Source organism: Schistocerca piceifrons, chromosome 4 (genome assembly GCF_021461385.2).
Source record: "Schistocerca piceifrons isolate TAMUIC-IGC-003096 chromosome 4, iqSchPice1.1, whole genome shotgun sequence".
In the NCBI taxonomy this organism is placed as follows: Eukaryota; Metazoa; Arthropoda; class Insecta; order Orthoptera; family Acrididae; genus Schistocerca; species Schistocerca piceifrons.
Window position 1 is genome coordinate 199,696,416 of NC_060141.1, and position 14,990 is coordinate 199,711,405.

Here is a 14,990-nt window from a genome sequence, read left to right on the forward strand (position 1 = left end):
AAGCAGGTGTTGACAGATGTGAAAATTACCGAACTATCAGTTTAATAAGTCACGGCTGCAAAATACCAACGCGAATTCTTTACAGACGAATGGAAAAATTAGTAGAAGCCGACCTCGGGGAAGATCAGTTTGGATTCAGTAGAAATATCGGAACACGTGAGGCGATACTGACCCTACGACTTATCTTAGAAGCTAGATTAAGGAAATCCAAACCTACGTTTCTAGCATTTGTAGAGTTAGAGAAAGCTTTTGACAATGTTGACTGGAATACTCTCTTTCAAATTCTGAAGGTGGCAGGGGTAAAATACAGGGAGCGAAAAGCTATTTACAATTTGTACAGGAACCAGATGGCAGTTGTACGAGTCGAGGGACGTCAAAGGGAAGCAGTGGTGGGAAGGGAGTGAGACAGGGTTGTAGCCTCTCCCCGATGTTATTCAATCTCTATATTGAGCAAGCAGTAAAGGCATCAAAAGAAAAATTCGGAGTAAGTATTAAAATCCATGGAGAAGAAATAAAAACTTTAAGGTTCGCCGATGACATTGTAATTCTGTCAGAGACAGCAAAGGACTTGGAAGAACAGCTGAACGGAATGGACAGTGTATTGAAAGGAGGGTATAAGGTGAACATCAACAAAAGCAAAACGAAAATAATGGAATGTAGTCGAATTAAGTCGGGTGATGCTGAGGGAATTAGATTAGGAAATGAGACACTGAAAGTAGTAAAGGAGTTTTGATATTTGGGGAGCAAAATAACTGATGATGGTCGAAGCATAGAGGATATAAAATGTAGACTGGCAATGGCAAAGAAAGCATTTCTGAAGAAGAGAAATTTGTTAACATCGAGTATCGATTTAAATGTCAGGAAGTCGTTTCTGAAAGTATTTGTATGGAGTGTAGCCATGTATGGAAGTGAAACATGGACGATAAATAGTTTGGACAAGAAGAGAATAGAAGCTTTCGAAATGTGGTGCTACAGAAGAATGCTGAAGATTAGATGGGTAGATCACATAACTAATGAGGAGGTACTGAATAGGATTGGGGAGAAGAGGAGTTTGTGGCACAACTTGACTAGAAGAAGGAATCGGTTGGTAGGACATGTTCTGAGGCATCAAGGGATCACCAATTTGGTATTGGAGGGCAGCGTGGAGGGTAAAAATTATAGAGGGAGACCAAGAGATGAATACACTAAGCAGATTCAGAAGGATGTAGGTTGCAGTAAGTACTGGGAGATGAAGAAGCTTGCACAGGATAGAGTAGCATGGAGAGCTGCATCAAGCCAGTCTCAGGACTGAAGACCACAACAACAACAACCTGACCCCTCTACAGATACCAGTCCTTCGTGGATGCATGTACGGTACGGATCTGTGTCGCTGGCGCATCGAAGTCATCTCACCTCAGAAAGGTCGGTGGTTTCTGGGGAGGCTTGAGGGACAAGAAAAACTAATATGGTCTAATTTGGTTAGCGGAAATTCATACTGAACAATAATTACGTAAAACGCTAAGCCACCCTAGTCAAGAAATGTCGTACGAGTAACAATAGCTTAACATGGATTAAAAAGAAGGCTCATTAAACCTAGGACAACACACACGAAGGATCTAAGTATATAATATTTCAAAAACGATTCAAAGTCGCCTTACTCGTTGGATATACATTTATACCTGATCCACAAGTTTCCTGAGCGCTCAGTTATTCCATAGATAAGTATGTGTACTTGGCGCTCATATCCGTGAGCGAATTTCCAAAATAAGTTCGGCGCCGCGCTGTGAGTCAAAGAAATCTTAAGCAAGATGGATCTGTTGATAACACTCTACAGAATCTCATTTTTCCGAACTCCAATGACAATGCTGAAGCGGGTATTAGCTCGAAGGTGAAGACTCAATTCGTGCTAATCCTTGTACACAAAACAATCTCTTTTATCGTTGCCCGGCTTGTGATTATCAGGAGGTTATCACAACGGCGCAGAAATGATTCAGGTATGGGCTGGATAATGTAGTACTCCTAATGTGATAAGTACGTTGTTTAACTACATTTGTCATTTCAAGCGTATTGCATATTGTCGATTTCTTAATATTTTAGATTGTTCAGCAGTTTAGACGTAGTATATCAACTGTTCCCGATCCCTGTTAGTGTCTTCACACTTGCATCCCCTCCCACATTTAACGATAAGCTTTCACGAATGTGAGAGTATTCAATGTATACATAAACAAATGAAAAGCAAATCGTACAAAATTATACTGAAGGACCGAACCATTATGATCACTGCTCATCGCGAGGTTGAACGCCACGTTGCAGCGTCTTGTACTGTGCGTAGGTAACGAAAGTCTCTTTCTTTTTTTTTCTTTTTGTAATTCTGCCCCTCCTCCGTAGGTGGTGGCGGCTGGTTAGGACACTGATGCCCTCATCGGTTTGGGTTCAGGAATTTATTCCCTTAATCTAAATATTTTAATATTTGTGCGGATTCCCTGCATATTGATTATTCTACAGAATGAATGTCTCCTCTATAAGAATCAACATGGATTCCGAAAAAACGATCGTGTGAAACCCATTTCACTTAGTCCCCCCACGAGACCCAGAAAACAGTCGATACCAGCAAGTTGATTGATTCCGTGTTTCGTGACTTCGAGAACGCGTTCGATAAAGTTCCGCACTGCCACCAACTGAACAAAACATGAGCGTAAGGACTATGAGATTAGGTTGGTTGTTGTACAGTTTTTATCAAATAGGATATAAATCTTAACAGAGAGAAACATTCAGACGTAAAAGTGATTTCGAGCGGACCCCAAGGAAGTATTATTTTACCATTACTACCAACAGTATATACCGGGTGTCTCTCTCGCGTCGTTGGGCGATTTTTCTCGGGCGTTTCCGCAGATATTAGCAGTTTTGTTTCTGCAGTGCGTAGCTCATCACGTCTGTTATACGACGGCCAGTGACAGAGCGCTCCCAAACTAGTCTAGTGCGATATTCGATTTATGTACTAGCAGGGACAGTAAAACACGAAGAATAACCAGTACTCCGCCAGCGACTGAATTGGAGTGATTGAGCTGGAGCGCTGTTGCATGGTGGTAGCAGTCAGCACGGACGGGAGGTGTCTACTGACAGGTGTCCAGATACTTTTGATGAGACAGTGCAAATGACCTAGTGCATAACGTCTCAAGTTACATGACGGTTCTCGCAGATGACGCTGTTCTAGACAGAGGAGGTGCAACGACAGAAATTGTAGCGAAATGAAGGAAGATCTGCAGAGTACCGACGTTCGGTGCATGGATCGGTAACTGAACCTCTAACATAAACAAACGAAACGTTTTGCGCATAAATATGCGGAGAGACCCACTATTGCATGATTACACGATTGCGGAATAATAACTGGAAGCAGTCAGATTCACAGAATACCTAGGGATATGCCTACGATGCATTTTAAAGCGTAACGGCCACAGGAAACTAATCGCGGGTAAGATAGATCCCAGCCTGAGATTCACTAGAGGAAATGTTCAAAATGGTTGAAATGGCTCTGAGCACTATGGGACTATCTGTGGTCATCAGTCCCCTAGAACGTAGAACTACACTACTGGCCATTAAAATTGCTACACCACGAAGATGACGTGCTACAGACGCGAAATTTAACCGACAGGAAGAAGATGCTGTGATATGCAAACGATTAGCTTTTCAAAGCATTCACACAAGGTTGGCACCGGTGGCGACACCTACAACGCGCTGACATGAGGAGAGATTCCAACCGATTTCTCATACACAAACAGCAGTTGACCGGCGTTGCCTGGTGAAACGTTGTTGTGATGCCTCGTGTAAGGAGGAGAAATGCGTACGTTTCCGACTTTGATAAAGGTCGAATTGTAGCCTATCGCGATTCGGGTTTATCGCATCGCGACTCTGCTGCTCGCGTTGGTCGAGATCCAATGACTGTTAGCAGAATATGGAATCGGTGGGTTCAGGAGGGTAATACAGAACGCCTTGCTGGTTCCCAACGGCCTCGCATCACTAGCAGTCGAGATGACAGGCATCTTATCCCCATGGCTGTAACGGATCGTGCAGCCGCTTGAGATCCCTGAGTCAACAGATGGGGACGTTTGAAAGACACCAACCATCTGCACGAACAGATCGACGACGTTTGCAGCAGGATGGACTATCAGCTCGGAGACCATGGCTGCGGTTACCCTTGACGCTGCATCAAAGACAGGAGCGCCTGCGATGGTGTACTCAACGACGAACCTGGGTGCACAAATGGCAAAACGTCATTTTTTCGGATGAATCCAGGTTCTGTTTACAGCATTATGATGGTCGCATCCGTGTTTGGCGACATCGCGGTGAACGCACATTGGAAGCGTGTATTCTTCATCGCCATACTGGTGTATCACCCAGCGTGATGGTACGAGGTGCCATTGGTTACCCGTCTCGGTCACCTCTTGTTCGCATTGACGGCACTAGAACAGTGGACGTTACATTTCAGATGTGTTACGACCCGTGGCTCTACCCTTCATTCGATCCCTGTGAAACCCTACATTTGCACAGGGTAATGCACGACCGCATGTTGCAGGTCCTGTACGGGCCTTTCTGCATACAGAAAATGTTCGACTGCTGCCCTGGCCAGCACATTCTCCAGATCTCTCATCAATTGAAAACGTCTGGTAAAAGGTGGCCGAGCAACTGGCTCGTCACAATACGCCAGTCACTACTCTTGATGAACTGTGGTATCGTGTTGAAGGTGCATGTGCAGCTGTACCTGTAAATGCCATCCAAGTTCTGTTTGACTCAATGCCCAGGCGTATCAAGGCCATATTACGGCCAGAGGTGGTTGTTCTGGGTACTAATTTCTCAGGATCTATGCACCCAAATTGCGTGAAAATCACATGTCAGTTCTAGTATAATGTATTTGTCCAATGAATATCCGTTTACCATCTGCATTTCTTCTTGGTGTAGCAATTGTAATGGCCAGTAGTGTACTGAAACCTAACTAACCTAAGGACATCACACACATCCATGCCCGAGGCAGGATTCGAACCTGCGACCGTAGCGGTCGCGCGGTTCCAGATTGTAGCGCCTACAACCGCTCGTCCACAGCGGCCGGCCTCAGGAAATGTAATCCACACACAAATGATTTAGTAAAGTCCTCGTTCCAGTAATACCTGAATGTTACTCGTCAGTAATGAGAGGAATGACAGAGGAACTAGGGAAGATCCAAAAAAGAAGAGTATGTTTCGTAAGAGGTTTATTTAGCAAGCGCAGATGCGCCACTGAGATGCTCAACCAGCTGCAGTGTCAAACACTGCAAGAGAGGCGCTTTGCCTCTCAGTATGGGTTACAGTTACAGTTCCGGCAGCTTACGTTCGTAGGAGAGTCAGCCAATACACTGCTGCCCCCTTAGTGTATCTCTCGGACAGGCCATGAAGGTATCATTAGGGAGATTCGAGCTCATACGGAGCTTACCCGTACTCGTTGTTCCCGCGAACTGGAACAGGGATAGCGGGAATGTGGCAGTGCTACACATAGTTCCCTCCGTTAGGCACTGTAAGGTCGCTTGAGTAGTGCGGTTATAGACGTGGATGCTCTTAGTCCTTTGACTTCTTTCTTTCTTTACATTTCTTTGCCTGGTGGAATTCCATATCCCTGTATTTACGTTAGAATTGAGGGAAACCACCACTGAAAACATCAGTAACTATTGTATGAACGGATCAGAGACGAGTAAGGAATCAACTTCGCCGCGAATGGACTCGAGTGCCATCGCTGTAGATGGAGTTTCGGCTCCGCATTCTCGTGCAACGGAGGGTCGGCAAGCGGCGGTATTCCGCTCGTCGTTTTGTCGCAGTCGACCGACTCACTATGATGGCTACGGCTATGAACGTCGAGACGTTAAAATCTTTCGAACTTTATCCGATTCAGGTGCCAGTAACCGAATCTGAGGAGGAGCCCACGTCGAAAACGTCGATTCTGTGTACTGCCGCCAAGGAAGGTACTTCCAGCCATCGTGGCTCGCCGAAAGAGAAGAAACCTAAAAAGACGCCTGTAACCAATACTATAGTTTGTGCAGGACAGTAGGTCGACACACCGGACAGAACTTTCGACCGCGCCCCTGCATCAGTCTCTAATGACTTCCAGTTTCAGATATGAACGCTAAAGAATCGAGAAACACAAGCCGCCGCCCAGTATAGTCAAATTCAAGACAGACAACTTGACACTGTATGATTCTCCAATATATTACACGTTCCTGTAAATCACACCGTTTATGCCTCGCTTTGTCGAAGGTTTTCTGTAAATCCACAAATGTTAAGAAATTATATCGCTTTTCGCAGTCTTTATTTGGTTATTAAGAGTGAGATGACAATCGTTTCTTGCCCCGTTTCTCCTGGGCTATGCTGTAAACGTCAGTTTGTAGGAGAAGTATACATATAACACAAATACTTATTTCTTATATTTAGAAACTGCCGTGAAAAGCTTTAATCGCTCTTTTGCAGTAATACTATGAATACAGATTGTATTTCTTGGACAGTATAGATACCGTTTGAAAGCGAATCAACGTGACAGGTGGCATTGGGAAGTGACAGGCCAGATCCGAGTAATCCACGCCTCGGGGTCGACATTCGCCCCTCGTACTTGAATGTTACAGTCCTACCTGCTATCAGCTTGTTGTCAAGGCAGAAGTTATCCTTCAGTTCTCCGTTTATGCTTCTATCGCATTCTCTTACATACGCAGCTGGCGACACAAGACACCCAATGTCGATCACATCTCTTACGATCGGTAGCGGCACGCTTACACTTAACGTGTAGAGCAAGTCATCGAACTTAATCTGCATACACATAAACAAAACTCTTCGACATACACTAAGCTTCCATTTTTATATCCGGATCGTATTAACCCAGAATAAAATTGGAAATATTTAGTATCCTCGGTTCTGACCAAGATTATTGTGAGATTTTCTTTCGTTGCAAGCCAAATATTCTCAATTAGGACGCCCTCTGCCATGCTGCCAGCTATACTAGATTTTGGCTGAAACGTCACTGATTCCGCAGTGGATCAGAAAACCAACGGCCCACTGTATCTTTATGGGTAGAGAATTGCAAGCTGTTTTTTCTGAAAATGGCAGCCAACGATTTTTATTTTTGTGGCGGAGGAAAATGTGTAAGTAGAACATGGATGGGGGAGGGGGTCTGTAACCATAAATACTTAAGAAGTTTTAAACACATTAATTAACGGCTTCAATGGTTCACGGGCGTCGCGTATGATAATGTTGTGAGAGTTGCACAAGATTTCAACGAAACAGCTGCTCATCATCTTCAGGTGCACAGTTACCAATACCACATTTCTACAAATCAGAGCACATGAGCAAAGGTAAAATACAAGAAAAATGACCAGCACTGAGTTCACCAAACACACGTAACTTGACATCTAACATAACACACCAACACGGTAAAATTCCTGCCCCTCGTCTAAAGCTTACAGCTGACCCTGTCTCGGTTGCTCGGTGGTTCTCTGCAGACTGTCTACAATTCCACTGAAGTTCCTCGCAGCTACAGCATGGCGGCGCTGGTAACCGACCGCTGCGCTTGAGACAACCACTAGCGACCAGCCGACAAGTCAACGCTTGATACGTCCCTCGTAGCGAGCGGGAAACCAACGTGCCTAACTCACGGTGCACCCCGTACCCGTTTCACAAGAAGCACTACAATCAAGTTGGCATCCTAGCTTCTAACGTCATAATCAAAGCTTCAATCTTCCAGCATCTCTCTGAACTCAACGGAGATCCTTCAGCGTTCCTTACTGGACTAAATTTACTGAGATCTTGGATGTGACTAATATTAGCGTAGCCACAGCCTAATGTGTTGTCGTTTGTAAATCCCAAAACATGAACGATTCCCTTCACATTTAGGATAGACTCAGATTTGCTCCCCACTATTGATTCAGAAATGTCTACACTGGAGCCTCTGTAAGAAGTTTTATGGTTTTTGCTAACTTGGAAGCTGGTACGTTGACGGTGCGCCAGTCAGAGGTACTGGCACCACGAAGCTGCATGTGCAGGTTGTGGTACTTGGCTACATTTCTCAGCTGGGGTTTCATGTTCGCCTGCAGTCGGGGACGTACGTGGTGGAGTTGCTGGAGATCTGTTTCTCTCTGTGTGCGACCAGGCCCCTATCGGAACATAACTGTGAGTACAAACGATCCACCAGTTATAAACATGCCTACTCGTAGCAGTATTACGTACTGGACGGTGTATTTAAGCAATTTCTAGATATAGTATTCATAAATACGTACGGCCCATCAACGCCCAATGGGAAAGCAGCGAGATTTTTACGGAACCGAGGTGTATCGATTAATAATCCACAATCTCTCTTTTATGGCAGAGATCTTAAACTGTGTTCTACAGGGGAGAGGTCAGACATCGAACTTCAAGTAAAACGAAAAACGTTAAACTTTGAGTTAGATGCTAAGCCACTTCGATATATGGGAACACATGTGACCTAATATGAAAGTTTCTCTCTCGATTCTCTCTCTCTTATCCCTTTTTTCCCGTCTCTCTGATCCCTTCTGGTGTGATGCGGCCCGCCACGCAGTCTTCGTCTGTGCCAGTCTCTTCATCTCAGAGTAGCGCTTATACCCAACGTCATCAATTATCTGTGTTCGAAGTGGATTATTCTTCGCTTTGTCATTACCTCTGGTATTTTATACTTATTTTGCTGGCTCAGACATGGTAATCGGGAACATTTACAGATCATGCACCTCAGCATTCGTAGTGGCAGAGCACTTCAGAAGAAAAATGTGGAATAGCACGACTGAGTTTCGCGTGTGGCGGAAATCGGCTGAAAGAAAGAAGGATAGGACTGCCTGAGTTTAGTTACCGATTACAAATCTTACAAATTTTTTCACTTAACAAATAGATAATTTTAATTGCAATAACTATACCTTAAAACTCTATAGTAAAAAGAGGCTCACAAATAATTTTTCTCGAACCTCTTGAGAGAACAAAAGGAGTTCAACAGCTGAACAAAAACCAGAACTTTCTAAAATATAGCTAAATACACTCATATTCAGAAAAATACAGAACAGCTTGAATTACTGGAGACAGGACGTTCATATTCAGAGAATACGTACATTAGTATGTTCTGCAGAAAAGATTGGCGTTTGAACCACGCCAGCCCGCGTGTTTAAGGTCAACGTCGATATCACGGCGCAACACCACCTACCAGTAAAATGTGCCTACGACTCCCGTTTTCGCTATAAACTGAAGGTAATGGATCAGTGTGGCTTGAGCAGTCATGCAGGATGCCTCGCAGACGTATGCTCGAACTTACAGTCAGTTCAGCGAGATCAAAAGAGGGCGCATTATTGGCATGAGAGAATATGATGCATCCATCCGGAAAATTCCTACTCGTGAGGGGCAAAGTGTTTCGGCAGCGCAACGGGTGTATGCCGAATGGTTCACGGAAGGCCGTAGAATACGTCGAGATGGGTCAGTTTGCACCGCCGAACCCCCCCCCCCCCCCCCCCCCCCCCCGAGAAGATCGACACTTCACCGAGTGGCATTGCACGACGGCTCTGGCGCAACATTGGAACCGTGTAACACGTGGTACACTAGCAGGGTTGACAATACGTCACCGTTATTACGGCATGGGTTACGTTGGGTTACGTGCGCGTCGTCCACTTCTCTGCCTACCTCTGACGTATATGACGAGCCATGCTAGACGGCACTGGTGTGTAGGACGACGTCACTGGGGATAGGAATGCCATCAGATATGGTTCTATTCGCCTGAAAATGATGGCCGCATTTTGGTCCCCTGCAGACAAGGTGAGCGGCATCACAGTGACTGTATTCGCATAAGACTTACAGCGCCAGCTCAAGACGTTATGCTGTGGGGTGCTATTGGGCACAATTGCAAATCATAGTTGGTGCGTGTCCATCACTCTGTGAGCAATGTGACTTATGTGAATGATATCCTGCGAGCCATAGTCATACTCTTTCTGCCATTTTTCTGCAAGATAATGAACGACCACTTGTTGCTGCACAGACACGTGCCCTCTTGGTGTCACAGCATGTCAGCATTTTGCCCTGCCCCGCCAGTTTAACAGACTTGTCGCAAATCGAAAATGTGTGGGATGTGGTGAAACGACGGGTCAGCGCTGTGACCCAAAGCCAATCACCACAGAAGACATTTGGGACCAGGTGAATGCAGCATGAATGGCTATTCCGCAGGACGCCATTCGCGCCTTATAAGCGTCGATGCCATCACGCATGGAATTATCTGGGCACATGGCGGAACCTGTGCCTACTAGGCAACGGCACACATGCTGAAACGAGGTGACCGAAATATTAATCATTTCTGCAGAGCATACTAATGTACATGCCCTGTGAATATGAACGACCTATCTCTACTCGTTCAAAGTGGACTGTTTTTGTTTCCTTTTCCTGAACATGATTGTAGTTATCAAATTCAGTATGTAAACAGGAAATGAAAATAATTACAGAAGCTGACAGAAAAGGTAGTTTCCCTTAATGGAGGTCAGTGGTTCAGGGTTTATATCCCATCCTATCTTGTTCAAGCTTGGTGCTTTTAAATAGCCTCCTGGTTCCAGTAGACATGCTTCATAATTTTGGCTCAAGAATCATCAGTACCAGCGCCCCTGAAACAGGTCAGTATCAGACACAAGACACTTAACATCAATTTAATATACTCCTCTCTGGTAACGCCAAATAGCTTGAATAGAACAGAAAGTCTATTATAATATGTACGTTTTATAACTAAATGTAATAAATCACGTCACGCGCCCACACCACTCCCCACTGGCCTACCGAGAACTCTTTTAAAATAGTAGTACTCCTTAATATGCTATAATACGAGTGTTGGAACTTTAATAGTGGCAGCTATTTATTTACAACTCTTACAAAATAGATACGTGTTTCAAAGTCTTACTCATGTTTAAAGTAGTCACCAGCATAGTGCATAACCAGTTGCCAGCGATGTGGAAATAGTAGGATACTCTTAGCAGTGCCAGTTGTGTTGACAGTTCGAGCGGCGCGGTCTATTACCCGACGAATTTGTAGCAGTTCCGAAGCGAATGCCGTGAAGTGTTTCCTTTAGTTTAGAAATCGAGATGAACTTACGAGGGCCTATGTCAGGGGAGTGCAGTAGATGGTATAGCACTTAGCAGCCCCATCAGTCAAACAAATCAGTAACAGCTTGCACTGTACGTGCTTGAGCATTGTCTTACAAGATGATGGTCAGGTCCTGAAGAAAGTGTCATCACTTCTGTCTCTAAGCTGGTCGTAGATTGTGTTCCAAAAATGAACTGCATAGAGACAGAAGTGACGACACTTTCTGCAGGACCTGACCATCATTTTGCAGAACAATGCTCAAGCACGTACAGTGCAAGCTGTTACTGATTTGTTTGAGTGATGGGGCTGCTAAGTGCTATACCAATTACTGCACTCCCCTACCTTCATGATTTCGACCCAGTTTCTAAACTGAAGGAAACACTTCACGGCATTCGCTTCAGTACTGCTACAAATTCGTCGGGTAATAGAGCTCGCCTCTCGAACTGTCAACACACCTGGCATTGCTAAGAGTATTCTACGACTTCCACATCGCTGGCAACGGGTTATACACAATGCTGGTGACTACTTTGAAGGTCAGTAATACTTTGAAACACGTATCTATTTTGTACGAGCTGTAAATAAATAGTTGCCACTATGAAAGTTCCAACCCCCGTATTTACAAGCAATGCCACATGTAACCTGATGAATAACGGCCAGTTAAACTAGCCACAGAATCAACAGTTCAGTCAGTCCAGGTAGGCGAGGGCAAAATAAACAGACACCAGCTTGCTGTACATGCTCGAAAATCAGTCTTCCACAGCATATGCTAACTCGTATGTTTGCAGGTCACGCAATTAAATGTCATAATCTCGGCCACATCTGCCCACACTACACCAGTGAGCCACATCTTCCAAAATGTCAGATGTGTATTCCGACTCATAGTACACCGGGATGCTTCCACTGCTGATGCCCATTGGCGCTCGCATTCCGAAGTCAACAACCCTATCGCCGGCTTTGAACAAAGTCCCCTCTCGCCGCCCGGAGCTGAGAGATCTCATCGATTCCTCTAGAGGGAGCAAACATCATCTCTGCCCAGCGATGGAATGAGCCAGAGGTGCCAAACTTGTTGCCAAAACAAAATCGTGCCAGCCTTGGCACACCTAATGCTGGTCTTATGACAGGGGCGAAACTCGAGTTCACTATTTATGGAAGGAAAGAATGATGAAGTTAACAATAGTTTGACAGAGAGTGATTTGTGCGAGAGTCTTCTGAGTGTCTTGCTTGAAAATTACTAACAGACAGACGACACGGCAATCGGATTTTTATAAATTTTATATTTATGATACGTGAAGTTCAGAAATCAAACATCAATTTTCCAAAGTAGTTCGATGCAACTCTCAAAAATTCTCGAGATAATCGACTTCGAAGATTTCCAATACCCTTTACTTTCCTAAAAAGAGGCCCTATTTTCGGCAGGCGGTGTGGCTCTTTGGTAGTATGCTCCCCTGACAGCTGAGAGATCTGGGTTCGATTCTTGGTCGGTGAAAATATTTAAACCAAGGTGCATGCTCTACGAGCATTTTAGTGAAGTGTATAACACATAAAGATAGAAAACTGTCGGCTTCAGACTTGTAGTCACTGACCCGCTGGTTTCAGTCTCGTTCCGGGCATTTTTTTCTTTTTTCCCGTTACGTGCGAATATCTGCGTCATTTAAATACAAAATTCATCAATATATATGCTAATTAACACATACGAAATTGTAAATTTTATGAAAAAATCCACATCATCTTATTTATAAGTACATATCACACACAAAAATCCAGTTTCCTTTGCAAATATTAATTCCTAATTACCACCGAGCGATGTGGCGCCCTGGTTAGCTCACTGGACTCGCTTTCTGAGGATGACGGTTCAAACCCGCGTCCGACCATCCAGATTTAGGTTTTCCGTGATTTCCCTAAATCGCTTAAGGAAAATGCAGGGACGTTCCCTCGAAAAGGCACAGCCGCTATCCTTCCCTCATTCGAGCTTGTGCTCCGTCTGTAACGTACTAGATTCGACGGGACCTTAAACACTAATCATCTCCCCTCCTCTTCCTCCTCCTAACTGCCGATCTTTTGCTCTGCCGAGCTCGTTTAAACTTTTAAAAAATACAAAATTTTTTCATTTTATGTATTTTGATTTTCACGGGAGTTCTCGTAGAAGATGCACTCATCTTTAAAAATGTACCACAGCTATGGAGCAAACACAGGTTGCACGCCGGCCGCGGTGGTCTCGCGGTTCTAGGCGCGCAGTTCGGAACCGCGCGACTGCTACGGTCGCAGGTTCGAATCCTGCCTCGGGCATGGATGTGTGTGATGTCCTTAGGTTAGTTAGGTTTAAATAGTTCTAAGTTCTAGGGGACTGATGACCACAGCTGTTAAGTCCCATAGTGCTCAGAGCCATTTGAACCATTTTTGAACAGGTTGCACACATAATAGGGGAGTATTCTACCATGCACAACACAGCCCAGCGAAAAAACGCCCTTCCTATAGGACAGGGAGTCTTTTGGTGGCCCGCCCCTCACTGTTCGTTCTGTTTTTTTTTGTTATTATAACTTACTTATCTTTCATTCCCTCGCAGAAAGGAGAGCGCGGGCTCTTGGACCCTTTCTTTCTTTTCAGCCATGCCAGGGAGATCCTTAGAATCAATTTTGCGCTTGTCTACAACAAAGACTGAGCCAAACATCAAAGGAATTGTCACATCAATGGAATGTCATGTTTCAAATTAAATTATGTAAATACGAGTAATTGTGCCCTTTTCTTAGTTTGCGGTCCACTGTACTAGCAGGTCAGTACACGAAAAAATTTTCAAAATTGATTTTCTCGAGAATTTTTGAGAGTTGTATTGAACTGCTTTGGGAATTTGGTATTTGGCTTGTGAACTTCGCTTTCTTCAAATACACACATCAAAAAAAGTTTTGCATCACCTCGGCTCCGGGAGTTCCGGAACCTGTACAGAAAGTTGGAATAGAGACCAACATAAACATCATTTCCCCCCTTTTATTGCTCATGAAAACAACACGTTGCATGTTGTACCACCACACAGCAGGACCTTCAGAGGTGGTAGTCCAGATTGCTGTACACGCCGTTACCTCTAATACTCAGTAGCGTGTCCTCTTGCATGTCTGTATTCGTCGTGGCATACTATCCACAACTTAATCAAGGCACTGTTGGTCCAGATTATCCCATTCCTCAACGCCGATTCGGCGTAGCTCCCTCAGAGTGGTTGATGGGTCACGTCGTCCATAAACAGCCCTTTTCAATCTATCTCAGGCATGTTCGATAGCGTTCATGTTTGGAGAACATGCTGGCCTCTCTAGTCTAGTCGTTATCCTGAAGGAAGTGATTCACAAGATGTGCACGATAGGGGCGCGAATTGTCGTTCACGAAGACGAATGCCTCGCCAATATGCTGCCGATATGGTTGCACTATCGGCCGGAGGATGGCATTCACGTATCGTACAGCCGTTACCGAGCCACATAATGCAATCCCAGGGCAGGAAACTTCCACCTCGCTGCACTCGCTGGGCAATGTGTCTAAGGCGTTCAGCCTGACTGGGTTGCCTCCAAACACGTCTCCGACGATTGTCTGGTCGAAGGCATATGCGACACTCATCGGTGAAGAGTACGTGATGCCAGGCCTGAGCGGTCCATTCGGCATGTTGTTGGGCCCATTTGTACCGCGCTGCATGGTGTCGTGGTTGCAAATATGGACCTCGCCATGGACGTCGGGAGTGAAGTTGCGGATCATGCAACCTATTGCGCACAGTTTGAGTCGTAACACGACGATCTGTGGCTGCACGAAAAGCATTATTCAGCATGGTGGCGTTGCTATCAGTGTTCCTCCGAGCCATAATCCGTAGGTAGCAGTCATCCACTGCAGTAGTAGCCCTTGGATGGCCTGAACGAG